This window comes from Macrotis lagotis, chromosome X (assembly GCF_037893015.1).
Source record: "Macrotis lagotis isolate mMagLag1 chromosome X, bilby.v1.9.chrom.fasta, whole genome shotgun sequence".
NCBI lineage: Eukaryota > Metazoa > Chordata > Mammalia > Peramelemorphia > Peramelidae > Macrotis > Macrotis lagotis.
Genome location: NC_133666.1, coordinates 225,890,759 through 225,918,612, shown reverse-complemented (window position 1 = coordinate 225,918,612; position 27,854 = coordinate 225,890,759). Strand labels below are relative to the sequence as shown.

Genomic DNA, 27,854 nt, shown 5'->3' with positions numbered 1-27,854 from the left:
GTCAAAAACTTTCTTTGAATAAACAAATTCAATGGTATCTTTTATTCTCTGCAAATATTAGTCAACTGTATAACTATAAAGTTATATAAGTCATCCTATTCAAAAACCTGCTTATTTTATTTTCATATTTTATCAAGGATACCATTGAAAGAATACAGATAATTCATATAATGTCATATAGAGACATACAATGTGAAAGAATGAGTGATAGTAGCAATGTAGATTAAGAGAGAACACTTTCATGTGAGAAATCCAGGAACCAGAGTTGGTAAAGCATTGTGAAAAACATTTGAATGAGGCTCAGTGAAGGGGAAGCAAATGGCAGAATTAAACACAAACATTACTTGAATATGTATAAATATACATATTATATAATTATATGTATAATTCAATGACAAAATATCTTAGTTTCTTCCTTCATTGACTTTCATCTGAATTCTTTCCATTATGTTCCCCTAGTTGGTTACTGTATTTCCACATGCACAGACACATACACACACATTTTGTTGAGTCATTTTTCATTCATGGTCGACCCTTTGTGACCCAATCTGATGTTTTCCTGGCAAGGTATTGGAATAGTTTATCATTTCCTTCTCCAACTCATTCTACCATTAAGGAACTGAGGCAAACATGTTAAGTGACATGTCTAGGCTCACACAGTTAGTAAATGTCTGAGATCAGAAAAATGAGTCTTCCTGACTCTCGGTCCAGAACTCTTATCTACTATGTCACTTAGCTGCCCTAAAAACACACCCACTAATAAACTAATGCAATGGGTTGCTCATCCAACATGGTTTGGGCAATGTGATTTTTATACATTTTGTTAAGGATAGTTAAAGTAATCTTATTTTCATTTCCATGTACACTATTATACAATGTACCTCAATATTTTGGGATCTCTTATTTTCCTGGAACTGCCAATGAAGAAACTCTCAAAATACAAATATGTAGCTTATAATCAGAATATTGTCATAATATGTCATAGGAAGGTCTTGAACTCAAGTCTTCTTGATTACTAGAAAGTCTTTCTCTGATGCACATCTAGATCTTTATATAGATATATAATTATGAATATCTATGTAGATATATAGACTCAGATATGTATTTCTAAATGATATAAGTATGTTTGGAGGCATGTATGAATATATATTAATATATTTTTGAATGGACACAACACAAGGATAGTGAGACAGTATGCAATTAAACACTATCAATCAAACTGGATAATACTCAGAAAATTGCTTAATATCATAAAAGTATCTCTTTAATACCAATATTTTCATGGAAGTACTATATGATTGCATAGAACCTCACATTTTTTAAGAATTTAGAATCCTGAGTATTCCCAAATCTAATACAAAAGGTACAATGGGTACAAGTAGGCTCCAAAAAATTTGTATGTGAGGAATAGTATAAAATATATTTTGACCCAATTAAATGCATGCTTGGTATAAAATATATCTAAAATGGTTAATTTGACATATAACAAGAGTGAAAAGAAAGATGGCTAAATGGATTGCTATATTGATTCCATCAATATATTATAAGATTCAGTAGAAATGACCATAGTGGATCCTCTATGAAGAATATATGAGATTCTAGAATTTCTCTGAGCAAGGTGCACCTTCTTTGCAAGTAATATATGGACAATTGTGACAAGGAAATAAGCAGTGGCAAAAAAAACAAGTTGGAACAGTCAAACTGGGCTCCTCTGGAGCATGTCAAATATTTTATTTTGGGAAAGAGTTCTGGATGAAAGTGATGGATGAATTGGTTGAAAATCAGCCTAATGTGAGACCCATCTCTAAAGAGAGAAAAGCAGTGGGTGAAAATTGTCCATTCCAAATTTTAAAGTAAAAAAATAAATAAATAAGCTATTATATTTGCATTTGGGGAATATCTGTATACTTGGAGAATTATTTTTTGAAGCATCCTCTAAACCTATACACCTACCCAGAACAGACCTGTCACTGCTTGCCTTCTTAAAACATCTTTTGACCTGCCTAATTAACAAGGGACTATGAATGCAAACCCTAGCTTGAAAAATAAGAGCTGAGATCTCAAAAGTGAACAAAAATATTCTCTAACAATTCTTCATCTACTGCTCTTTGATTCTCTCATTTTAAATGGAAAAGGGTGGTAAATGACAAAGATGTAATCATGAAAAGAGTGTTCCCAGAGATATATACAGGTAGAAGGCAAATTTGATCGCAGAGAGTGTGGTGTCATCCCCGTGATGAAGGTTAGTTGACTTTTCCAGTAGCATTAACAGGAATTCTCTGTGTGTCAGCCAGGTCTGTGTGCTGTTTGCACTCAGCCTTGAGTCTCGGTTTTGAAATGTGTGAAAATCACCAAATTAGAAAAAGTGTCATGTGAGACTATGAACTTTTTTTCCTTTCTTGTTTTTAATTATTAGAAATTGTAATTGACCGGAATAAAGTGATTCTTCTGTGATTCTTAAATAGCTGAGCTTAGATGCCTACTCTTTTCATTGTTAATGAAGAAAGGAGTATTTACTAAAGTAATCAAGAGTGTGACGAAAATGTCAACTATGAAAAACGTTGCATTTTTATCCATGGAACAAAAGATAATTTTTATGGTGGATTTTTGTTATGGTACACACATTAAAATGAACCAGATGATCTACAAGTCTGATTTAGTTTATACCTTTAAAAATCCTAAGGATTAGAACTGCCTTTGTGTCTTAATCACTTTGCTTATTTCTAAAATCAATAAATGTATTTTTTAATAATCAATTTGGATTCAGATTGTGAATTCTTCGATAGCATCATGCCAATACCTAAGGGATATATAACTGGTTAGTTTGAGTTAGGAATGATACCAGAGAGCTACACTTCATTTTGTTTATCCCATTTGGGCTATCCCACAAGGTAAGAGATTTAACCAATTTCTACTCTAGCTTGTTTGTGGCTTTCCTTCCCACTATTTAAGATGTGGGCTCCATTAATTGGGAAATAGCTGAACAACTTATGGTATATGAATGTTATGGAGTACTATTGTTCCAAAAGAAATCATGAGTGGTCTAACTTCAGAAAAGCCTGGATACCTTCTGTGAACTTATGCTGATGTAAGTGAGCAGAACCAGGAGAACACTGTGCACTCCAAGAGTAACTATGTGAGATGATCTACTATGATGGATGGAATCTTTCTCAGCAGTTCAGGGCTGAGAAAGACCTGTTAAGGAAAATGCATACCCAGAGAAAAAACTAGGGATTCTAAATGCAGAGCAAAGTACACTATGTTCACCTCACCTCTTAAAACTTCTCTTATATTTTTACTTTCTTTCACATGTTTTTCCTCTCCCTTTTTTTTACAATATGACTAATATGGAAATATGTTAAACACAATTGTACATGTAAAAGTTATCTCAGATTGCTTTCTGCCATGGGAAGGGGCGAAGGAAGGGATGGTGGTAGAAAAATGTGGAATGCAAAAATTTGCACAAGGGTGAATGTTGAAAACTATCTTTGCATATAATTGAGAAAAAATGGAATCATTAAAAATATAAATAAAAAAGAGACACTTCCAAAAATATGATATTGTGAAATCCACATTTTCTACATCAGTAAGTACATGAGATGGGAATCTGAAAGTGTCACACTTCTCTTTATTCATAGGTCATTTATGATTTGGTAGTTTCTCCGAAGACAGAAGGACATCTGGAACTTCCATTAAGAGTTTTTCCAATTCCATCAAGTATTATCACAAAGTTTATCCTCAGGTAAAGTAGAACTATATAAAATAATGACTGTAAAACAGCATAAGCAATTTCTTTGCTCCATTTTGATGAACCAAAAATAACTAGTTTAACTATCACTATGTCAAAATACTCACCAAGGATATAAACAAATCCTCTGTATGATTTGTGATTTTTAAGAATGTTGATAGGAATGAAGAAAACATTTAAGATGAAACAAAAAAGAATCACAGTTTTTTAATCTGGAATATACTTCCCAACTTTATAAGAATATTTGAGGATTTGTAATCACTTTTTTTTTTCCTGTTTCTTCAATCTCCGTGATAGACACAATCATTATTAATGCTGGGCAGAGAGGAAAAATTAGGGAGAGATTAGAACTAAGATTTCATTGGGACAAGAAACTCCCAATGAGAAAATTCTCTCTACCATTGCAAATTGGCAGCTGTTCCACAACTTAACAGTTTGAAAGAGTTGCCTAGAGCACTGATTAGCCTAGTCACACATACAATGTCTATCAGAGGAAGAATTTGAACTCAAGTCTTTCTGACTCCAAGGCTAGCTCTCTGTTTATTAACACCATACTAACTCTCATTTCCAGCAGATTGTTAATAAAAACAACTTTTTAAATTTATATTCCTCAAAATATCCTTATGAAGTAGGTCAATATTATCATTCCTTTTTCCTCAGCTCATGTGATACTCCTCAGGGACAAAAAATGCTGCCAGAGGGAAAATTGAAAGATGCAGAGGAAGCAAGAAAGAAACAGAAGTTATTTATGAGACAAACAGGCTAGACCAGGAGTCATGAAATTTTGTGAGATTCAAGAAACTTTGCTATGAGATGAGGGGAGCAGAGTAGCCATGAGTTAACAGAAGACCAAGAAAAGATATCCCTAGCATTCATACAATTTTCATTTTAGAAACTGACCATGAGATGGGGTGAGGGGAGATGTAAGAAGACATGCCTCTCAGAACCCATGGTACAGGACTGGTTGTCCCTCTGCTAACCCACATTACCTCTACATTAGAAGTTTCTTTGTAGGACCAAGGTTTCTATATACACAAATTAGGCTGCAGAATTCAGTTAAATTAAAAAAAAAACCTTCAATCCAAACAACCTCTGTGGATTTAGTAAAACAACCTTTTTGGGTCTTCATGATGCCAAGTATCTGGCATGACTTGAATTTTTTTTTTGGTTTTTCAAGTGCTTTCTTGGTATTATATGGCATTAAAAGAAGTCTTCCAAGATAAAGAAATCTCCAAGAGATTTTATCACAAAGGAAAGAGGTTATGAATATAACCTATGATGGACAGTCTAGCCTTTCACAGTGGAAGAAGATAAGGAACCTTTCTTTTAACCATTTCTCAAGTTCTCACAGCTTTCTATAAAACAAGTTGGTGATATACACTCAGTTTCCTTTAGGCAGGCATCCACATCATGAAAATCTAACATGAAATATGTCCAAGGAGACCCTTGGGTTCATCTATCACTTGTTAAAATGAGAAATCTTTAAGGCTTCATGGAGGCCTATGAGGAAAGCCCTGGTTGAGGAAACAGAAATTAATGCTGTCAGCTAAAAAATGTTCTGGTCCCCAGTGGTAAAATAGTTAGTGGTATTCTGTGGGACTTTATGGCTATTTTTATAACACTTGTTCCAGCAATAACAAAGCCAGTTCAGTTTAACAAGCTAATAAATATTTCTTGAATGACCCTCTTTGTATCATAGCACTATCTGGAATTAACACAGAGTAGAGCCAAGTAAAGTAGGGAATATTTAATTGAAAAGGATCTGGAGGCAAAACATATTTAGATTTTTTTTCTTAAAATCTCTGAAGAGTTCTATTATCCTTAACAGAGACCCATAACACTACCCTTTCATTCTATGTTTATTATATATTCCAATCTGTAGCTGAGAAATGGTGGCTAATATAGAAAGGACACTGAACTTGATATCAGAAGAGTCACTTCACATTCTACTTCCAACATTTAGTAGTTATATAACTTTGGGCAATTGGCCTCTGATCCTCAACTTCCTCCTCCATAAAATAGGGATGTAAATATTTACTCTTCCTACTTTATAGGTCACTTTGATGGATCATATGAGATTGCATATGTAAAATGTGCTTTGTAACGATTAATAGTCATATAAATGGAAAACATCATTACATAAAATGCTTTTAGGAAAACATGGAATTTTACTTTGGAGGCAATCAGGGTTAAGTGATATGCCCAGTGTCACACAACTAGTAAATGTCTGAGGTGGGATTTCAATGCAGGTCCTCTTGACTCCAGGACCAGTACTCTGGCTATGAATAAAAAAGATAAATATAAATAAAAAACCTATTTATGCTATAAACATACTATCTCTATTGTGCCAACATGTAAAACTTTCCAAAAATTGAAGTGACATTGTCAAGTAAATCATTCTTAAATAGTACCACATAAAATAAATATAGTAAATAGCTAATTTTCATATGGTGAATAGTATGTTCCAGGCACTTTGCTATTATTATCTCATTTATTGCAATTATTTTGCAATTATGATCTCATTTAATTCTCACAACTCTAGAAGAAAGGTGATATTGTTATCCCCATTTTGTGGCTGATAAAACTGAGGGAAACAGATTAAATTACTTTTCCCAAGGTCCTAGAGCTAGTAAATGTAAGAGGTCAGATTTGAACTTGGATCTTCCTGACTCCAGCTTTGGTTACACTATCCATTGCTCCATCTCATTGAGTTATGATTCCATATGTTCACAAATCTATATGAATATGATTCTATCAACTTTTCTTCCTTAGCCTGGTTCTCCTAACTGATGGCTATCTCATTCATTATTAATGTTGCTATATGAAAGTATTAATTAATGAAACATATAAACCCTGGATATCCTATATTCATATTTAAGAGATAGTAAGTAATATTAAGAAAATATGTATTGAGAGTCTATTATGCTAGGAAGTGTTCAAAGTACAAGGATGAAAGTAAAAATGTGTTCTCCATTCTTGAAGAGTTCACAACCTCTTTGAAAAGATAAGACATACATGCATAAAAAATAAAATTGCAGTTTAGGTCAGTATATGATTAAGTGCCAGATAAATATTATAGATGGTCAATGCAGCTTAGTGGATAAAGTCAGGAAGTCTCATCTTCCTGAGTTTGACTTCAGTCACAGCCCCTTCCTACCTAGGTGTCCCTGGGCAAGTCCCTTAACCCCATTTGCCTCAAGTTCTTCAACTGTAAAATTAGCTGGAGAAGGAAACAGCAAATTGCTGTTGTATCTTTGCCAAGAAAATACTAAATAGGGTCACAAAAAGTTGCCTGAAAACAATAATAAATATATAATTTCCATAGATTGTTGGAATTAAGAACATCTGAGTGAAAAATGGTCATTTCATTTGAGTATTTTAGTGGTCAAGTATTATTATCTATACCTTATAACCCTAGATTGTTTTGTCATTCTTTTTCAAATAAGTAAGATTGACACAGAAATGGTATATAGTTTCAACAGAATCTCAGAATGACTTCATTCCCCCAAGGTGATATATCACATTTGTATTTTGGCCTTCTACAGAGTTCAGTAGACTGCCATTATCATCAAAGACCAAATTAAGTTATTAAACTCCTAGCTGCATGTGTTTTGAATATATGGATACAGTACAAAATCCAGTAAACTAACACAGATAGAGCTACAACACTTTAAAAAGGGTGCAGCAGAATAAAATCATTAATCTAGTGTACAAAAGTGGAGAGTCAAGGTATTTACACTGGACCCAAGTCTAAAGGATCCATCCTTGAGAAGCAGGGGACAATTACGGAAGTATGAGAAAACAGCTGTTGATGTTTCAGACCTATGGTATGCTACTTCAGGTTCCTGCTGGCTCTTACTGGAATTTGTTTTCATTAGTAGAAGTAGAACTATATCATTGAGCCCTAGGTTATATTATGCATCTTCTGACAATTGCAGGCCCTGAAGCTATGAGAATTAGCATATTCAAGGTATATTACCATCAGTCCTCTGGAAAAAAAAAATGCCTATTTCTCCAGCACTGGGAAGAATGTTATCACCTGATGGAAAGGCAGGAGCTATATCTTGTTCACAATGGAGTTTGCACTTAGGGTTATTGCCAGTGATATCTCAGTTCTTCCCCAGGTTGTTGCTGTTTGACTAAAGGAAAACAATTAGGTAGAAATATACACTTACAGAAATAGTAAATATTTTATAGATATGCAGCAGGGATCCATAACTCCTTGGAGCCTCAGTCTTTTCATCTGCAAAATGAAGTGATTGGATACTATGGAGATTCCCTTCAAGTCCTAAGTCCAAGAATTTTTGGTATTCAAGCAGAAATCTAATTTACCACTTCCCTCCTAAACACACACACACACACACACACACACACACACACACACACACACACACACACACACACACAAAAGACAAGAACTAAAACAGAATCCAAAGGGGGTGGGGGAGAAAGGGAAGGAGGTGGCTTAAAAAGTCTCACTAAAGATAAATCCCTTAAGAAGAGGTAGCTAGCAGCCTGGGATTACTTAAAGGGGTTGTTTGCTTTAGAGAACAAAAGAAGTCAGAGGCTCAAATGAAATTTAAGGTTGAAAGAGAAAAATGGTCATATGAATTTATAAAACTTGATACTATGAAAGACAACAGATATAACATAGAAATAAACACAACGGAGGGAGAAGTGCCAATAATTCTTAAAATGGAAAAAAAGAAGAAGAAAAAAAGAAAAAAGTCCTTAATATCTCATAGACACATAAATTGATAGAGCAATAGACAGATAGATACGTATGTTTATGTCTATATAGAAAGATGAATATAGTTAGATATATACATCTGTATATATATCTTGAATTATATAAATATTTGTGCAATATGCATCTGTTTTTGCACATATGCTTATCAATCAATAAATATTTCTTAATATTTGACCTTACTATGGGCCAAACACTATGCTAAACCCTGGAGATTCAAAAACAAGCTCCTCAGAAACAAGTTCCCTCAAGGAACCTGTAATCTAACTGGGGGGACAACTTGTAAACATATACATATATAAGTATGTATCCATATATACATATGAAGTAGATAACAGAAAGAAAGATCTGGAATTTAGAAAGATTAGGGAAGATTGCCTATAAGGTAGGATTTTAGTCAGGATTTAAAGAAAAATAAGGAGAGCAATAATCAGAGGGGAGGAGGTGGAGCATTCTGTGCATGCTGGATGAGTAGAGATGGTCAGAGCTGAGTTTGCTATATTTGATGAATTTGAATTACTAGAGTCTTGTTTTGAGAACAACCAGGAGGCCAGTATCATTGAAACAAAGAGTACCTGTAGGGGAGTAAGTATAAAAAGATTGTAAAGATAGAAGGGAATTTGAAAGGCTTTGAAAGTCAGGAGGTTTTCTATTTGTCTTTGCATTTGTGTATGAATGACATAGATTCACACCTATAAACATACCTATATAGAAATGTTTGTCAATATATGTGCATTTACACAAAGCTATGGCTTTGAAAATCAGAATATTTAATATTCATGTGTATATGCATATAGGATATATGCATAGAGACCATGGTCTAAAGAATGCATCCCATCTTACTCCTTAACACAGTGAATGTTATAAACATACCTGGGCCATTTATATTCTGAATCTAAGCATCCCAGTGATCCTCATCCCCTCCCAGGACCCTGGGATTTTAACCTGCCTTGCCTCAGGTCTGGAAGGCCCTACTTCTTTATATCCAACTCCTGTCCATCTGGGACCCCTTAGTCCACAGATATAGGCACAATCATGACCCAGCTTCAGTTGCCTACATTTTTTTGTAATTTTCCTTTTAAAAAAAGCAAAAAATAACAAAAATATATCATATTGTAAAAATATCAGCATTTTTATGTACATAGATATATAAATAGGATTTAAATGAAACAATATTGTAAAAAGTGGCTATTGCATTACCTGAAACATAGTAAGCACCAAGTAAATATCAGCTATTACTGTTACTTTTAAGAATTGTGTATATAATTTAAAGTATGAGATAAGAACAAAAGAAGGTGCTGTGGGGGGAAAAAAATTGACCCTGGAGTTAGACTTGATTTAAATCTTCCCCTGCAGCTATTTTCTCTGGTGGACTACAACTACAGAATTTACTCTGTAAACTTGGCAAAGTCATATAATCCCCAAGACTGAATGAAGTTTTGGCATCTGTAAACTTGGGAAGATAGGGTGGGAGGAGTAGATGAGATCCTTTCTAGTCTTATATCCATGATCCTATTATCATGTGATCAAGTCAACAACACTGATAATTTGTGGAAATTTGTGCCTATACTGTGGCAATGGAAAAGGATACTTGAGACATCTTAAATGGCTCAGTAGAATCCAAACTTAGGAAGAAATGATTTCCAATCCAACCCTACACCATGGACTAGCTTTGTGACTGGAGAACTCATTTAATGGCTGCCCCAACTCAGTTTCCTCTTCTATAAAATGGGGGTAAAAAAAATAGGAACTACCTCCCATATTTTCTCCCATAAGAAAATATGTTAAGTACTTTGTCAAACATAAAGTACTATATAAATGCTAGATGTTGATATCATTGCCCTATTCCAAACCAAACAAAATCATCAAGGAGAGACAGTATATAGCACTGTTTGCTAAAACAATGTATCTAAATGGAACAAAGTGAAATGCATTTGGGTTAAGAAAAAATGAGAGAAAAATGGAAATAATATGAAATGGGAAGACTTTGGTGTGGAGACCGGTCTTTAGTGTGTTCTATTTGACCTTCCTGGCAAATTAAACGGAGCATAAACAATATTTCTTGTCTGGATTCAATCAAGAAACAAAGACTTGGTTAACATCTATGAAAGAACAAAGGCCTGGGAGATATAGTGGCAAGGACTTTTCTGATTGGCTGAAGAAACAGGACTAAGTTTGAATGCAAAAGATGAGCAAACAATATCTCACTCTGTTCTCTGGCATCTTAGTTACTCCTGGGATACTGTTGGTTTCCAAGACAGGGCTGAGCAGGTGGACCTGTCATTTACTTGGATACCATATGTCAGTGAATGTATGGTCCTACTATTCCCTTTGTATCTATTCTTTTCAGACTGTAGACAAATGAATATTTGGAAATGGAATTGATCAAATTATGATCTTGTGAGCTTCTAAAGATCCAGAAAGTAATCAAAAATCTCTTCAGCAAAAAAGAGTTTGCAACAGAAACAAACACATTGGAGTCAATAGCAGCAATAGTTGAGTATAGTAAGGAGCTAGTCCTGAGAATTGACCTTCCTGACCCAGTCCAGCAATGGACTGACCTATTAATTGAGACACTATGTCCTACAAGGAGTTAGACGAGCTGAACAAATGACCAACTGGTCAATCAGCAATGCTGCACTCAAAACAAATTTTTTAGGGGGGGAAAGAAGTTAAGGGGAAAGACTCTGAGGAGGGAATAAATCTCAGGACCAGGAGATATGAGGAACTCCTCATATAACATATTTATTTATTTATTTGTTTGTTTGTTTATTCATTTATCTATCGGTATATATGTGTATTATATACATATATATATATATATATATATATATATATATATGGATATATAATGAACTCTGTGGGTATTTGGAGATGAAAAAAGGTTGCTCTCCTGAATTAGGGGAAATGTTTTCATAACTTCCATCCTATCTCTACTTTCTCATCATCAAAGATAATTGCTTTCAACTGAGTAATATTAGAGTAAGTATATTCAATGGGGACTTGCCTGTGATAATATTAGAAACTCAAACTACTCTAGATGACTTTGAATACCCTGAAGGGAGCTAGTTTGGCCAGTTACCCTCTAGGGACACAATTTGCCACTGAGAGTGGGACTTCGGAGGATGAATCCAGGGCAGGTAGACAGCAATAGCTTGCATTTATATAGTGCTTTATGGTTTTCAAAGGGCTTTACAGATATTATCTCATTTGATTCTCACAATTCTGGGAGAAAGTTGCTGTTTTTAATTCCCACCTTATTGTATCCTTTATCTGCCATCTAGCATATTCCTTCAGGTTCATGCCATCCATGAATTGGAAAAACATTCCTTTTTACTGTAGATATTTTCCAAAATATCCTTCTCCATGATGAGCTATCCAAAAATGTGGGTGTATTCTACAGATCATTTTGCCAAATGAAGCACAGTTTTCCTGAAAAAGAGCAAAATACTGTCCCAGTGTCAAGATATGGGAGATCATTTCCAGTCCATTCATTCCTAAATCTTATTGCACTAAAAGCAGAGCATTTGATAAATTCCTAACTTGCCTCACGAAGACTTTGTTTTCTGAGAAGATATATGGAGAATTGAGGCTCTGTTACTTTCTATTTACTTCTAACAAACACAGAAAAAATTGATAAAGAGGTGATAGCACCCTTGTGACACTAATAGTGATAGAAAGCCACATTAGACATAACAGACATATACATTAGAAAGTAGGAAAATATATTCCAAAATTTTAAGAGAAAACATAAGTGTCGTACCATGAATCGAATAAACTATTAGGTATTTCAGACATGTTTTTATAAATGAGGACAGAATATTTCAAAAAATGTAAAGACAAGTAAGGAATACCATAGAAACAATAAAAAGAAATACAACTCAAAAAGAACAGAAAAATCTAATGATACTAAAATTTTATGATCATGACAAACCTGCAAATTACAGTGGAACTTGCACAGGCTCTGGAATCAAAGCACCTGATTTCAAATCCCAACTCTGAAGTTTACTATTCATATAACCTTGATTAATTCAGTTAACTTCCCTGGCCTCAGTTCCTTCCATCATAAATGAAGGCAGTTGAATTAGTTGACCTCTGATATTTCAAACTATATACATAATGAATGAATCTGATGAAGAAGAAAAAGGGACAATATTTTTTAAATCAGTTTTCATATAGAAGTAGTTCTTTAAATAGAAGAGATATGAAAATGGATAAAGCCTGATCCCCCTTAATGCCAATGTCTTACCTCTGTGCATTATCTCTAACTTATTCTGTATATATCTTATTTGTATATAATTGTTTATATGTTCTCTCTCCCATTACACTTAGCTTGTTGAAATCAGAAATTATCTTGTGCCTTCCTTTGTATGTCTAATGCTTAGCATAATAAATGGGATGTATGAGGGTTTCAGGGAGGACTAGCACCTCTGGAGTAAGGACCTGCCAAGCCCTTTTCAGGCTGGTTATCCACCTTTGGATGGGTAATTTAATCATCTTATTAATAATGTTCAGAAAAGGACAGTCAGTTGGCCATCTCTCTGTTAGACCAAAGACAGATCTGGAAAAATGTATATATCCTTTGAAGAGTAGATATTTACCAAGATGGAATAAACCCTGATTGGTTTATAATTAATTAGAGAATGAATAATTTAGTGAGGGGCTGAATCTGAACTTTAAGTCATATACATTTGGGGCAAAGCTATTCAAAGAATTTATGTCCCAACCAAGCCTGAGCAAAACACAATAGCTTCCCCACCTAGGTGGGGTCTGAACAATGTCCTTCAAGAGATTGAACTTTTTAAAAAATCAGAACTTTAGAAAATGGAGGAACTCAAAATCTCCCCAAATCATTGGTTATTAATAATTATTCCTTTCAATGTGACCAGAATCTTAGACCCCAAAGGTCATCTAATCCCATACTTTAACAAGGATCTTCTCTTTGATATTTCAAAAATAGTCACTCAGTATCAGCTAGAAGTCCTCCCAGTGAGAAGACATTCTTAAACTATAACCCATGAAAAACAGTTGAGAGAAATGAGGATATATAGCATGAAGAACAGAAGACTAGGCTTAAACATAATCCCACATTCAAGTACTAGAAGAGTTGCCAGGTGGGAAAAGGAAGAAGCCTATAGTAACACATGAAGTGTTATCCTCACATTTCAGAGCAGATTCACTTCGAGGAAGGAAAATGCTAGCCAAACTTTTTTTTTAAATCTTTATCGAGATATTATTTAGCTAATATTTAGGAGCTTAGGTTTTTTTTTTCTTGATGCATTCACTGACAACCCCTTTGAAAACAAATTTGCCAACTAAGTGCAAGAAAAGATGATAAGGCAATATATTTGTACCAATGTTTAGAAATTAAAGGGAGGTAGCTTTAATCTTAAGGGAATTATTGACTATTGGAGCTATGCAAGAAAGCAATGGGATTTTTGCAACATAGTGAATCACTGGAAATATTCAAGTAAGGGCTGGATGACCATCTGTCATGGATATATTAGAAGATATTTCTGCATTGGGAGGAAAACTGGAATGGATGACCTTAAAAGTTTCCCTCAACTCTAAGATTCTTTGAATTTAAAAGGACAGGAAACAAGCAGGGTGCACTTTCTCCAAATGCAGTCTGATCAATATAGAACATAATGAAACTATTATAGCCCTGAATTGTTTATTGCTAATAATGTAGTCTAAAACTGCAGAATCTTTTTTAAGCACCTGAATTACTCAATGTTAACTGATAGCTTGTGGTCAAACAATGCCTTCAGGGTTTTTATTTGTTTGTTTTGTTTTGGTTTGGTTTGGTTTGGTTTTTTACACTGAAATGCTCTCCAAACAGTTCTCCCCCAACCTGTACTGTATAATTGATTTCTTTTTACAAATATAATCTCCCTTGGGATATAGGCAAAGATAGTAGAATATCTGATTCTACTGTGATGGTTTCAGTGTACAGAAATTGGAACACCAACAATAGGAATGCAAACTTATGAAAATGAAATGAGAGGAGGCAGCAGGGACTGGGCCTTGATGAACAAGGATGCTGAATGACGCCCCTGTCTTGACAGCAGGTTTGAAATACTTTTGGCAAGTAGGAAGGAAAAGCTTAGTCAGCTGCTGCCTCTGATGAGCTTGTTTTGTGAATAAACAAAAACATCAGCGCCCACAGGTGTCAGCCTGGCACCCTCCCGGGAAGCAAAGTTCACCTGAATGTGGTTTTGATGTGTCTTTCCATTCTGTCACTGCTGTGTGAAAAGTTGGGCTGTCTGCCTTCCCTTTTCCCTCTCCCTTTTGCTTCCTGTCCTAACCACCCTGAGAGGAACATAAAATTCAGAGAGATACACATCCCATAACTAATAGAGTCTCTCAACACCCTTTGAGAGTCGGGCTCATATCCCTTCCCACATTTAGAAAAAGAAAAAAAAAAGAAGGAAAAACCTAGCTAGCATGACAATCAATATCCAAATTACAACTTCATGATAAGAAATGCTGTCAGAGCAGCAATGACTTGTTTAAACATTTATTAAATCACTTCACAACAAATAGTAACACATGAAGTGTTATCCTCACATTTCACAGTAGATTCCCTTCGAGGAAGGAAAATGCTAGCCAAACTGTTTTTTAAATCTTTATCGAGATATTATTTAGCTAATATTTAGGAGTTTGGGTTTTTTTTTCTTGTATGCATTCACTGACAACACCTTTGAAGACAAATTTGTCAACTAAGTGCAAGAAAAGATGATAAGGTAATAGTATTGCTCAAAAAACAAATACCTAAAGATCACAAAATTCAGTATCAGCACTCCCATGGAACAATCCTTTGGTTTGATTTGAGAACCTTCCAGAATTCCTGTATTTTTTGGTAAACTTTAATGAATTATTTATGAATGGGTATCAGAATTATTATTTACATGCATGTAGCCCACACAACTTGGACTTTTTTTTGGTATAACTACTTTGGATTTTCTATCTTATCTCTTTTTTTTTCCCCAATTTTCCTTTAAATTCAAAAAGAAAAGAATCAAAGAAGAGTTGGGGAGGGGAATAAAAAAGACAAAGCAAATAACATTCTTGTGTTGTTTTCAAAAAGATGTATGTAAAAAATCTGATTCTCATGATAGTATTTATGGGGTTTTTTTTTCAGAATTGATTGGTTCCCTTTCGGTTTAAGCACTTTTATAGTCAAGAAAAAGGAAAGTTACTGATAACTTTTTTATTTGTTATTTTTTTTTTAGTTTTAAAATAATACCTCTTTGGGACTTAGCTCTTTTCAGAGTTTGTACATTTTACATATCTAGATTAGGCAGTCTTACTCTTCCCTATGTAGGAAAGAGAATGTCTTTTTATTCCTGAGTAACAAGCAATTGTCCCCAAGCACATGACTCAGAAGTTCTCAGAAAGCAGAGGTAGCTTCATTCTTGTGCTGTAACCCCAGCTCCCAATACATCTCTGAAGCATGTCCTCTCAAAACTTGTCTCATAGTTGGTAGGTGCCTAATATATACTCATTGACTGAGCTCTTTTGTGGTACAGGGCAGGTTTCACCTTTAAAACATTTTCCATATGTGGTGGAGTCCATTTTTCTCACTGCTGTCTAGAAGCACATAATGGGTAGCATAACTTCAGATAAAAAGCTTTAGACTAAAAGAAATAAGCCTTTCATCATTAGAAGGTCATCTTGAGTGATGTTGCCCAGAAAGTGTGTTCTCACTGGCTGGAGAAATTTAGCAACATCTTATGGGACATCTCTAAAATAGGAGCAGTCTCTCTTGTCTTTGGTAAATGAGTTCCATTTCTTAGTTAGAAAACTAGGAGAATGAACTCCTGAGTACCAGCAAGCATAGGCTAATTAATGCATCCTAAACTAGTCACCAAATAATCCTCAGGTCATCTCCCACTTCTTTTTTTTTACTTTTTGCAAGGCAATGGGATTAAGTGGCTTGCCCAATGACACACACAGCTAGGTAATTATTAAGTATCTGTGGTCATATTTGAACTCAGGTACTCCTGGCTCCAGGGCCAGTACTCTATCCACTATGCCATCTAGCCACCCTCATCTCCCACCCCCCCCCAAAATGGGGTTTTCTGGTTCTCTGTAATCTTGCTCCAAAGCATCAATGACTCCTTTTAAAAATGTTCATTAGCAGTATCAAAACCTCAAGCAATTCAGTTCATATTAAATGCCAGATGGCCATCCCAGTACTGCATTTCTGAAATCTAAAAGAAATACAAGATTACAGGAAAAAATCTTATCAGTTAAAGGTTACATGTAGTTTTTTTTGGTTCAAGGAATCTTAGAAGTAATTTCCCCCAAATGACTTCTACATTTTAATCATAAATAAAACAAGACCAACTGTTGTTTGAACCTAGGTCCACTAACTTTAGTCCTATTGCTCTTTTCACCTGACCATTGATCAAGACATAATTGTATCTAACACAAAAACTCTTGAGTTCTTTCCCTAAATAATCAATACAAACAAACAAAAGAAAATAAGGGAAAAAATCCTCACATTGCCACAGCAAGGCACCACAAATTTCCTGGATCCTCATTTAGATACTCATTTCAGATAGTTAACCATATAAAAAAGTGAGTCATTTTGACAATTGTTTACCAGTGTCGAATATAGTGCAAACCTAGTTTAGACTCTAACCAAGGTGCAGGAGGAGGCTCCAAAATTGATCTCTAGTGTGAGACACCTTCAAGACATTCAGGGGAGATGTCAAAAATTATCCAAAGTGGCAAGCTGGAGATATTGCCTCCCTTTAGTATGAAATCAGAGCTTTCTCTCATTCTAGTGCTTTCAGATGTTTTTCCACTTCAGTTAAGTTGTCCACACAAACCCAGGTTAGTCCAAAAACCTTCAGATACTCAATATTACATTCATTGCTTACAAAGTTACTTCATTGATATTGTGAAAAAGATTAGACATCATCATCCTTTCATATAATCCATACTGACAAGAATGGGAAAAAAAAAAAGAAAATAAGGAAGCAGAAAAAAAAATTGAAGGTGTTAGAACTGGGAAGGAGAAGATGAAACTCTCATTCTTTGCAAATGACATGATGTTATACCTAGACAATCCCAAAAAGTCATCTAAAAATTAATAAAAATAATTTGCAACTTTAGCAAAGTAGCAGGATATAAAAATAAACCCTCATAAATCCTCAACATTTCTATATATGACTAGCAAGATACAGCAGAAAGAGCTAGAAAGAGAAATGCTATTCAAAGTAACCTCAGACAAAATAAACTACCTGGGAATCTACCTGCCAAGGCAGCCTCAAAACCTTTTTGAAAACAATTGCAAAAACACTTCTCACACAAATTAAATCATTTTTAAATACCTGGGCAAACATCAATTGCTCATGGATAGGTTGAACTAATATAATAAAAATGACAATTCTACCAAAACTAAACTACTTGTTTAGCACCCTACCAATCAAAATTCCAAAAAATTACTTCCATGAGTTAGAAAAAGTTGTAAGTAAATTTATATGGAGAAATAAAAAGTTAAGAATTTCCAAGGATTCAATGAAAAAAAGTGCCAAAGAAGGTGGCATAGCCTTACCAGATCTAAAATTATATATAAAGTATCAGTCCTCAAAACTGTCTGATATTGGATAAGAAATATAGTCATGGATCAGTGGAATAAACTATGTGCAATAGCAGGAAATGATTATAGTAATCTACTGTTTGATAAACCCAAAGAGTCCAGTTATTGGGATAAAAACTCTCTCTTCAATTAAAAACTGTTGGGAAAATTGAAGTTAGTATGGAAGAAACTTGGATTACACCAATACCTCACACCCTATACCAAGATAAGATCCAAATGGATACAGGATTTAGACATTAAAAACAATATTATAAGTAAACTAGAAGATCAAGGAGTAGTTTATCTGCCAGATCTATGGAAAGGGGAGCAGTTTATGACTAAGGAAGACATGGAGAACATCACTAAAAACAAACTAGATGATTTTTTATTACATTAAATTAAAAAGCCTTTGCACAGATAAAACCACTGTAACCAAGATGAAAAGAAATGTAGTAAACTGGGAAACAATCTTTACAACTAATGTTTCTAACAAAGGACTCATTTCTAAAAAATACAGAGAACTGAGTCAAATTTTCAAAACAACAAGCCATTCCCCAATTGACAAATGGTCAAAGGATATACAAAGGCAATTTACAGGTGAGGAAATCAAAGCTATCCATAGTCATATGAAAAATTGCTCCAAATCATTACTTGTTAGGGAAATGCAAATTAAAGCATCTCTGAGATACCACCTCACACCTCTCAGACTGGTCAATATGACCAGAAAGGACAATGATCAATGTTGGAAGGGATGTGGGAAATCTGGGACACTAATACATTGTTGTTGGACCTGTGAACTCATCCAACCTTTCTGGAGAGCAATTTGGGATTATGCCCAAAGGGCAACAAAAATGTGCATACCCTTTTACCCAGAAATACCACTACTGGGTCTATACCCTGAAGCAATTATGGAAAAGGGTAAAACCATAACTTGTATGAAAATATTCAGAGTAGCCCTGTTTGTGGTGGCAAAGAATTGAAAATTAAGTGAATGCCCTTCAATTGGGAAATGGCTTAACAAACTGTGGTATATATATGTCATGTAAAATTATTGTTCTATTAGAAACCAGGAGGGATGGGAATTCAGGGAATCCTGGAAAAAATTGCATGAACTGATGCTGAGCAAGATGAGCAGAACCAGAAAAACACTGCACACCCCAACAGCAACATGGGGGCGAAGATCAACCTTCATGGACTTGCTCATCCCTTCAGTGCAACGACCAGGGACAATTTTGAGCTGTCTGCAATGGAGAATACCATCTGTATCCAGTGAAAGAATTATGGACTTTGAACAAAGACCGAAGACTATTACCGTCAAATTAGAAAAGAAAAAATTACATTACTATGTAATTTTATTATCTCATACTTTATTTTTCTTCCTTAATAATATGATTTCTCTATCATCACATTCAACAGAGATCAATATATAACATAGAACCAATGTAAAGACTAACAGAATGCCTTCTGTGGGGGGTGGGGCAGGGAAGCAAGAATGAGGAAAAAAGAAAATAAGGAAGCAAAAATTCTGAGCTCACAACATTAACAATCCACATGCCATTAGAAGACCAAGGAAAAATATTGGAGGAAGATCTTGTGACAGAAGCAGAATTATTTTCAGGATGGTCTTCTTCATATGCACATATAGGCATATATACCAGACATAATAGAATGATTTTTTTCCCCTTAAAATAACCAGTTCACTATATGCTTTAAAAAGAGACACATAATTTCCTGATTCTTTGCAAATCTTTTCACACTCTTCTAGGAATAACTGGAGGAAAACCTCATGAATTCAATTTTCTCTGTAGTATAGTTGTTTCTTTAATGTTTTGTTGTAGGGTTGGGATTTCTACACACAGAAAGCTATACAAACCAAGAATAAAAAATACAAGGAATTGTTGAAGAAAGGTTAGGAGAGGGGCAATCTTATACATAGGGAGTTTGGTTGCCCTGCGATACAATTGTCCTGTGTACAAGTTGGTTACAGATCAAGAAAATGACTTAGACTCCAATCAAACTGACAATATCACAAGCTCTTGTAAATAAATATAATGAAAAGCTGTTGAAACTTTTAGACTCTCGGGATGCTAGAACCCTAGTATTTTAAAACCTGGAAAGAAATGGAGATATTAGCTAGACCAATCCCCTCACTTTGAAATTGAGGAAATTGCCATTTCTTATAGACAGTTTTAGCAGAGGGAATCTCGTATAAATGTTTAACCTGGGCAACTAGGTGGTATAATGTCTAAAACTCTACCCTAGTCACAAAGGTTAAGTTCCAGTCCAGCTTCAGACATTTACTAGTTCTGTGACCTTGGGCAAAGCACTTGACCTCTGTCTGCCACAGTTTCTTCATTTGTAAAATGGGGGGGGGGGGAATAGCACCTGCCTCCCAGGGCTATCGTGAGGCTAAAATGTAAAATGTTTTGTAAACATTAATATTATTGATAGTGTTATTATTAATAATAAATGTCTATCCTAGAGAAGGCCACCTGTATCCAGGATAATCCTAGTTCCACAATCTCCCTGCCCTATTCCCTTCTGCTTCTTAGACAACACCCCACCATAGATCTAATTCCAAAGAACCTTCATGGGATTATAGTTTTTCAGCTGTGGTTGACTCTTCACCCCATTTGAGACTCCTTGGCAAAGATACCAAAGAAGCTTGTCATTTCCTTTTCTAGCTAATTTTACAGATGAGGAAACTAAGATCAACATCTCCCAGGGCCACAAAACACTCAACTAGTGTCTGAAGCTGGATTTCAACTCAGGAAGATGAGTCTCTAAATACTGTATCACCTAGCTGTTTTAGGATTATAGGATTATAGATTTAGATGAGTAAGGGTCATTTAGAAATCATCTAGAATTGACCTAAATCAGATTAAAGTATAATCAGGAAATATTTAGTAAAATAAATAAAAATACAAGGAAGCATACATAAATTTACTGAGTTTACTGTGATTTCTAAATCAATATGAGATCCAACGGCATCCTTAAGTATAGATTAGTGGCTCCTTTTCTATTTGAGCTTGACATCACTGATCAAGTTCACTACTCCCCTCATTTTACATATGAGAAAAGTGAGCAACAGAGAGGTAATGACCTGCCCAATGTCCCATGAAAGGATAGACTAAGGAATAAAATCCAGATGCCTTAATTCCCTATCCAATTCTCTTTCTACTTTACTACCTGACACTACTCCTACTACTAGTGACAATAATTATTAATGACAGTAATGAACACAAACATTTTTATAGTGGTTTGACATTTGCAGAGGTTTTACATATATAATCCCATTTTTACATGATAATGTTAACCTCAAACAGCTTTACAAGGTAAAGGACAAAGCATTTCCATTGACTTCAGAGATCGTAAGGGGTCTTTCCTCCTCTTAGCCCCTCCTTTCTCAACCCCACCACCCTGAAGACAGTATACTGAAACAATAGGCTACTAATTTAAGCGATCATTTTTTTTCTCGTTTGTGTGTGTGTGTGTGTGTGTGTGTGTGTGTGTGTGTGTGTGTGTGTGTGTGTGTTTGACTCCCAGGGCTTTAGCAAATTGCCTTGGACATAGTAGATGGCAAATAAAAATTTGTTTCAGACTGATGTTACACAGCCAGTACTTGCAGTTCTGTTATTTCAGTTGTGTCTGATTGTGACACAAGGATAATTGTTAGCAATTTACTTCTTCCTTCTCTTGCTCATTATATAGAAGATGAAACTGAGGCAAATAGGATTAAATGTCTTGCCCAGGGTCACAGACCTAATAAGTATCTGGAGTCAGACTTGATCACAGGACTTCCTGACTCTAGGCCCAGGGCTCTATCCACTGTGTCACCCAGTTCCCCCATTTGATCAGTGAATACTCATCACTGAATGCAGAATTGACTGAACCTTAATAGGAGTAATTCCAAATTAGGCACCTAGCTGTCCTCTAGGATACCCAGATTCTTAAGGTATAACCTGGCAGCCTTTGCATGAGAGTATGAAGAACTGAGGGTCATCAACACAATGTAGAACACCAGAAATCGATTAACGTATCAGAGAAACTTCTAAACCTGGAGCTATTTTTATAAGAGCAAAGATTAAGGGCTAAGAGAGATCCATCTAGTTCAGCCATCTCATTTTACAGATAAGGAAACTGAGGTAGAAGTGAAATGACTTGCTCAGGGTTACCTAGCTAAGGCATGTGTGAGATACAATCTGAACCCAGGTCTTCTTGACCCAAAGAATAGCACTCAATCCACCAAAGCAGACTACTTCTTATTTCCCACTAGTCTTATAAAATATGAGATGAACTTCATATGGAAATTGAGTCACCAAAAATAATACAACCATAAACCATAACAGTACCCAGCAGCTTTAGATCAATGATCTTAAGCAAAGTAGAGAAATGTAGAACTTTAACTCAACCATCATTCATACTTGAAAAAAATGAAACTATATCACAGAACAAATTAAAAAGTGAATGATTTAATATTGTAATTAGGAGTGAAAAATCATAAAATTTAGTCATTATTTAAGGAAACATATGTTTAATGTATTAACTGCAGCTATTAAAGCTGTGCCATGTTATTTTGTCATGTTATATAATAAGCCTGTTGGTTTTTTTTTTCCTAAGGTACAAGCTACTTCCTGAAAATGAGTTATAAACTTTCATAAGAAGTATTCTTTTAGGTCACTATTTATTGCAAGTTACTTTATATATCACCTCATACACTCTTCCTCTTCTCACAGTGCTATGATTAGAATTCTTCCCTTACAAACACATAAAAGAGTGGGGCAGCTAGGTGGCACAGTGGATAAAGCACTGGCCCTGGAGTCAGGAGTACCTGGGTTCAAATCCGGTCTCAGACACTTAATAATTACCTAGCTGTGTGGCCTTGGGCAAGCCACTTAACCCCATTGCCTTGCAAAAACCAAATCAAAAAAAAACCACACACACACATGAAAGAGATAATGAAAGCTACCCCAGACACCATCCCTCCATGAAACTTATCCTTTTACCCCCAGGCTTTCACTTTTCACTGATATATTCAACTGTCCCTCACTCTTCATGACTCCCTTTCGGTTTTGGAGGGTAAAGATACTGTTAGCAGTCTGCCATTTCCTTTTCTAGTTCATTTTACATCTAAGGAAACTGAGGCAAGCAGGGTTAAGTGATTGCCCAGTATCACACAGCTACTAGGTGTCTGGGACTGGATTTGAGCTCAGGAAAAGGAAACTTCCTGATTGCAGGATCAGCACTCTTTCCACTGCACCACCTAGTTACCCCTCACTAATTTATAAACCTTTCTTAATTGCATAATGCCAGGTACAAACAGCTCTTAAAACTTCTTGGTTCCTCTCCCTGGTTGACCTGTGGGATTGATGGATCTCCCTTAAGCTATCCCTGATATTGCTTAAAAAAACTGATCTCTTTTTTCTGAGACGGCCACCATAACTACATGTTGCCTCTGCCATCTTTCTCCTATTTTCTTTCCACACTTTTGCCATCAGAAACTCCAGACAACAAAGGGATATTTCTAGGATTAATTTTCAAGGGAAAAGAAATTCACAAATTAAAGCACAAGATAGAGGACTTATTAAATAAAATATTCCAACACAACCTTAATTTCTAAACTACTCTATAGATTCCCTGGTCTACTCTGGCCCATTATTCATTGCATACTTCTAGTCAAGAATTTTCAGATTCCCTCGAAGAGAACAGAACCTTGTAGGAGAGAATGTCCCCATAACTGGCAAACTTTTATCTTTGTGGAATGGGAGGCTTACTCTAAACCTCCTGATTACAAAGAGGATTTGGGGTGCTTTATCCAAGGGGCATCTAGACCTGTCGTTTCTTTGGCACAGGAAACTCACAGTTGGACAAATCCTCCTACCAATGCAAATGAGTCTTAGAGTCTTGGAGAATTATCCAGAGCACTAAAAATTTGAGTTACTCAGTGTTACACAGTGGATATATCAAAGGCAGAACTTCATTCCTAACTCCAAGGTGCTATGCACCAATTCACATGCTTATTTTTAATCACCTAACTAAATATGAACTTCTCTCTCCAATCTCAATCCCCAGCCCAAGATATTGGTGAGGAGGAAAGGTTGGTTAAAAATTTTTTAAAAATTCACATAAATTTAGCCTTTTCTTACCAAATCAAAAATAGAATATCACACTAACTCTGAAAGTACACAAATCAATCACAGCTATCACTTACAACCTGTGATGCTCTAACTCAATTAAAAAATAGCAATTGGTGGGGGGGGTGTATGTATGTGTGTGTGTGTATAAAGAGCAGAATATCAAGGTGCTGTCCCTTGAGGAAAATTATTTAATGTCGGTAATGGAGTCCTATCTCTATATCTACCATTTAAGACTAGATTAGCTAAATTCTATGAGGCTCATTAACAGAGAATTGACAACCCAGATGCAAATAGATGGATAGGTGATAGATAGATAGATAGATAGATAGATAGATAGATAGATAGATAGATGATAGATCAATAGATGGCAGATAGATGATATGCATGTGTATAAGCATCTACATGCATATATTTACATATATGCATATAATAATATTTGTCCTTAAGTTTTGAAGAAGACCATGACATCAGGGATATGATGTATGACTAGCAAGTGAATTGGATTTGAGAGAGGTGGAGCTGTGCTAAGTCACCAGCCTCACTTTCTTCTCCAGTGTCATCTGGGTCCAGTGACCAGATATGAATCAGGACAACTGAGATGGCCCTGGATGCAAGGTAGTCAGGGTTAAGTGACTTGACCAAGGTCACACTGCTAGTAAGAGTCAAGTGCCTGTGGCCAGATTTGAACTCCTGTCGTCCTGACTCCAAGGCCAGTGCTCCTTTGCACGTGTGTGTGTGTGTGTGTGTGTGTGTGTTATATAATATATATGCATATAAATGAAGTATATGTGTAGTATATATGAATAGATATAGACACATGGATGTGTGTGCATATGCACATGTAAACCTATATGGAATTACATGTATGCATATATATTTGTATACACATAGATATATCAGCACACATGTATACATCTATGCATACACACACACACACACACACACACACACACACATATAATTCAACCATAGAAATGAAAACATTCACCAAGGTACAGGAGTGTTATAATTTGATTTGGAAAGAGTGACTAATGAAGTCAGCATCTTTGAAATACTGAAGCAATGAAATGTGAGAATGATAGGATCCACAGCCTCAAACCAGATGACTTTATTCAATCTCTGTCAGAAACCAGAGTGATTCAGGAGCTTTCTGAACTTGCCTAGATTTCTTCTGAACCTGGGAGAATTGAAGGAAGCCAGAGTTTCTATAGCCTCCCCAGAGAATTCTCAGATGGTTAAAGATGCCTGTACCCTGGGGAAGTCTAGTAACTTGTCCTCAGGAAGGCCTTTCTGCTCTAGTTGTGTTGTGTCCACTTCATCAGTAAAGTCTTAGCTTTGCAAAGGTTTCTTGGTGGAAACTGGAAGCCTGGGGAGACCATCCATGTGAGCAAATTGTACATTAAATTGGAAAAAGATTTCAATTGCTATTGGCATCTCCTGAGTTTTAGACTCAGTTCTCGAAAAGCAGACCTTTCCAGTTTCAGATCCTTGTTTTCTCTTCTATGAAATAAGAGTTGAACTTGTGGACACCTGGAAAATCACTAACTTCCCTCACCTCAGTTTCCTCAAAGATAAAATGAGAGGATTGGCCTATATTGGGGTATTATTCTAGATTCCTTTCAGATCTTCACCTATGACCACTCTAACTGGGTAAGCAATGAGGTCCCTTTCAGCTCTCACATTCTGCATATATTGGGGTTTTCATAAAAATGATGGCAGTAGAATCCACTCTTTCAAAGCTACATACTTGGTATATCTACAGGTATACAAGTGACAAGAGTATCTGTATAACCAATTAACTATCTAAATAGAAGTCTTGAGAAAAGAAGGAAAATATATATTATAATGATAAACCTTTTAAAGGAAAAAAAGTATTCATTGTCAAAGCATTTATCATTCTCCATTTGTCAATGAATTCAATTATTCATGTGACCATGTATGTCTTTTATTTATTTAGTAGTAAAAAAATTTACTTTTTGTGAAAATATGTGATTTTCCCCTCACTGTTTGGAAAAGGAGGTATAAGATAAGGATATAAGGCCATGTTTCTTTTTTCTCCCTTCTGAGAAATCAATCCAATCCTTCTTTCTCACTCTATCTTAATTTTATTCCTATTTCTCTGTGTAGAGAATTTAAACATTCCTAAGACACTCACTGACTTGGGTCCAGAGTTAAAATGGCATAACCTGGTTTAGGAGAGTCCCTAGTGGATAGTTAAAAGGGGTAACTAGGTGGCACAATGGATAGAGCACTGACCTTGGAGTCAGAAGGACAAGAGTTTGAATCCAGCCTCAGACAACTGACATGAACTAGCTGTGTGACTCTGCGCATGTCACTTAACCTGATAACCTCACATCTAGAGCCATTTCCAGTCATCATGATTCATATGGATGGATTAAGGAATCCAGATTCAGCTAGATTAAAATGACTCTGGAGGAGAAAGTGAGGCTGGTGACTTAGCACAGCATCCCCTCACTCAGATCCAATTCACATGCTTGTCAAGGCTTCACCTTCTTTGAGAATGAATGACAAGTATTATGGGTTAAGGTTCAGAGTTCTTCCAATCCCTTGAAGCATTAGATAGGTAAAATAGAGTCTAGCAAAGAGTTCCTTCATTGTGTGTCTTGGGTGTTTATCTTGTTGATTGGAAATAGACCTCTTATTATAATATCTCCAGTATCTGTGATAATCCTACCAAGTTGTAAATAAATGACTTGCCCATGTTCGCATTACTCTTGCCAATGGTCACATTTGAACTCAAGTCTTCCTGACTCCAAATCCAGTATTCTATCGATTACACCATGTTATCTGCTTATATTTTCCTCTGAATAAGGTTTCTTCCCAATGATTTCTGCTCATGTATAGGTTGGACTAAATGACCTATTTACATGCTTTACAAATAGTATTTCTCTAGTCTTTATAAAGTCGCATCTATGTTTTATGACTTAGATTCATTTCAGTGACTATCAAAATGGAGAACTGGGGTAGTAAGTAGCCTCAACTTTCTGCTAATATCAGAAGGGGCACTTGGCATAGGAAATAGAAGTGGAAAGTCTCCTAGAAATCCCTAACGTAACAATAACACATGCAACCCTGGAGGATTAACCAACCCTCGGTTTTAAAGTTTGAAAAACTCAGTAGCAAAATGGTAAAGAGCTATCTCTGAGTCCAATCAGTGACATGACTCCTAAAGAAAGTATCTAATTAACTGTGACTGTCCCACAGTTCTTCCTTGCTTCATGATAGCTAAAAGGATTTGTGCCTTGATAATTGTTTAAAGGCATCCTCATTCAGATGAGAGATCTGAAAGCTCATGTTTATGTGGTCCATCTAGCTTAGTTACTCCTGATGTTAACAGGAGACTGCCTCTCCTGTAAACCTCCATGTGCCAGTCTTCTCTACTAATTAGAACAGTTGCCATGACAGTAAACTATTTCAACCTGCTTATCACGCACATCAGAAAAAGTGGGTTATTCTACTGCCTAGATGAGGTGAAAACTCTGAGAGTTTTGCAAGAGCCAAAGAAAATGTCAAAGCAGTCACTTTCTAGAGAGAGTGGCTCAAAACCTGAAGTCATTGTTCGATCTCTATTTCTAGATGAGACAGAAACATGTACAACACATAAAGGAA

General features: G+C 35.6%; 1 long non-coding RNA gene across 2 annotated transcripts in view; it reads left to right on the top strand.

Moving 5' to 3' along the window:
- Positions 1-27,854, top strand: part of LOC141498270 (uncharacterized) — a 132,113-nt gene that overhangs the window by 37,146 nt on the left and 67,113 nt on the right. For both annotated transcript variants that reach the window (XR_012471598.1, XR_012471599.1), the window contains exon 2: positions 3,639-3,742. This is a non-coding gene — a long non-coding RNA (uncharacterized LOC141498270). The remainder of the gene's footprint in view (positions 1-3,638; positions 3,743-27,854) is intronic.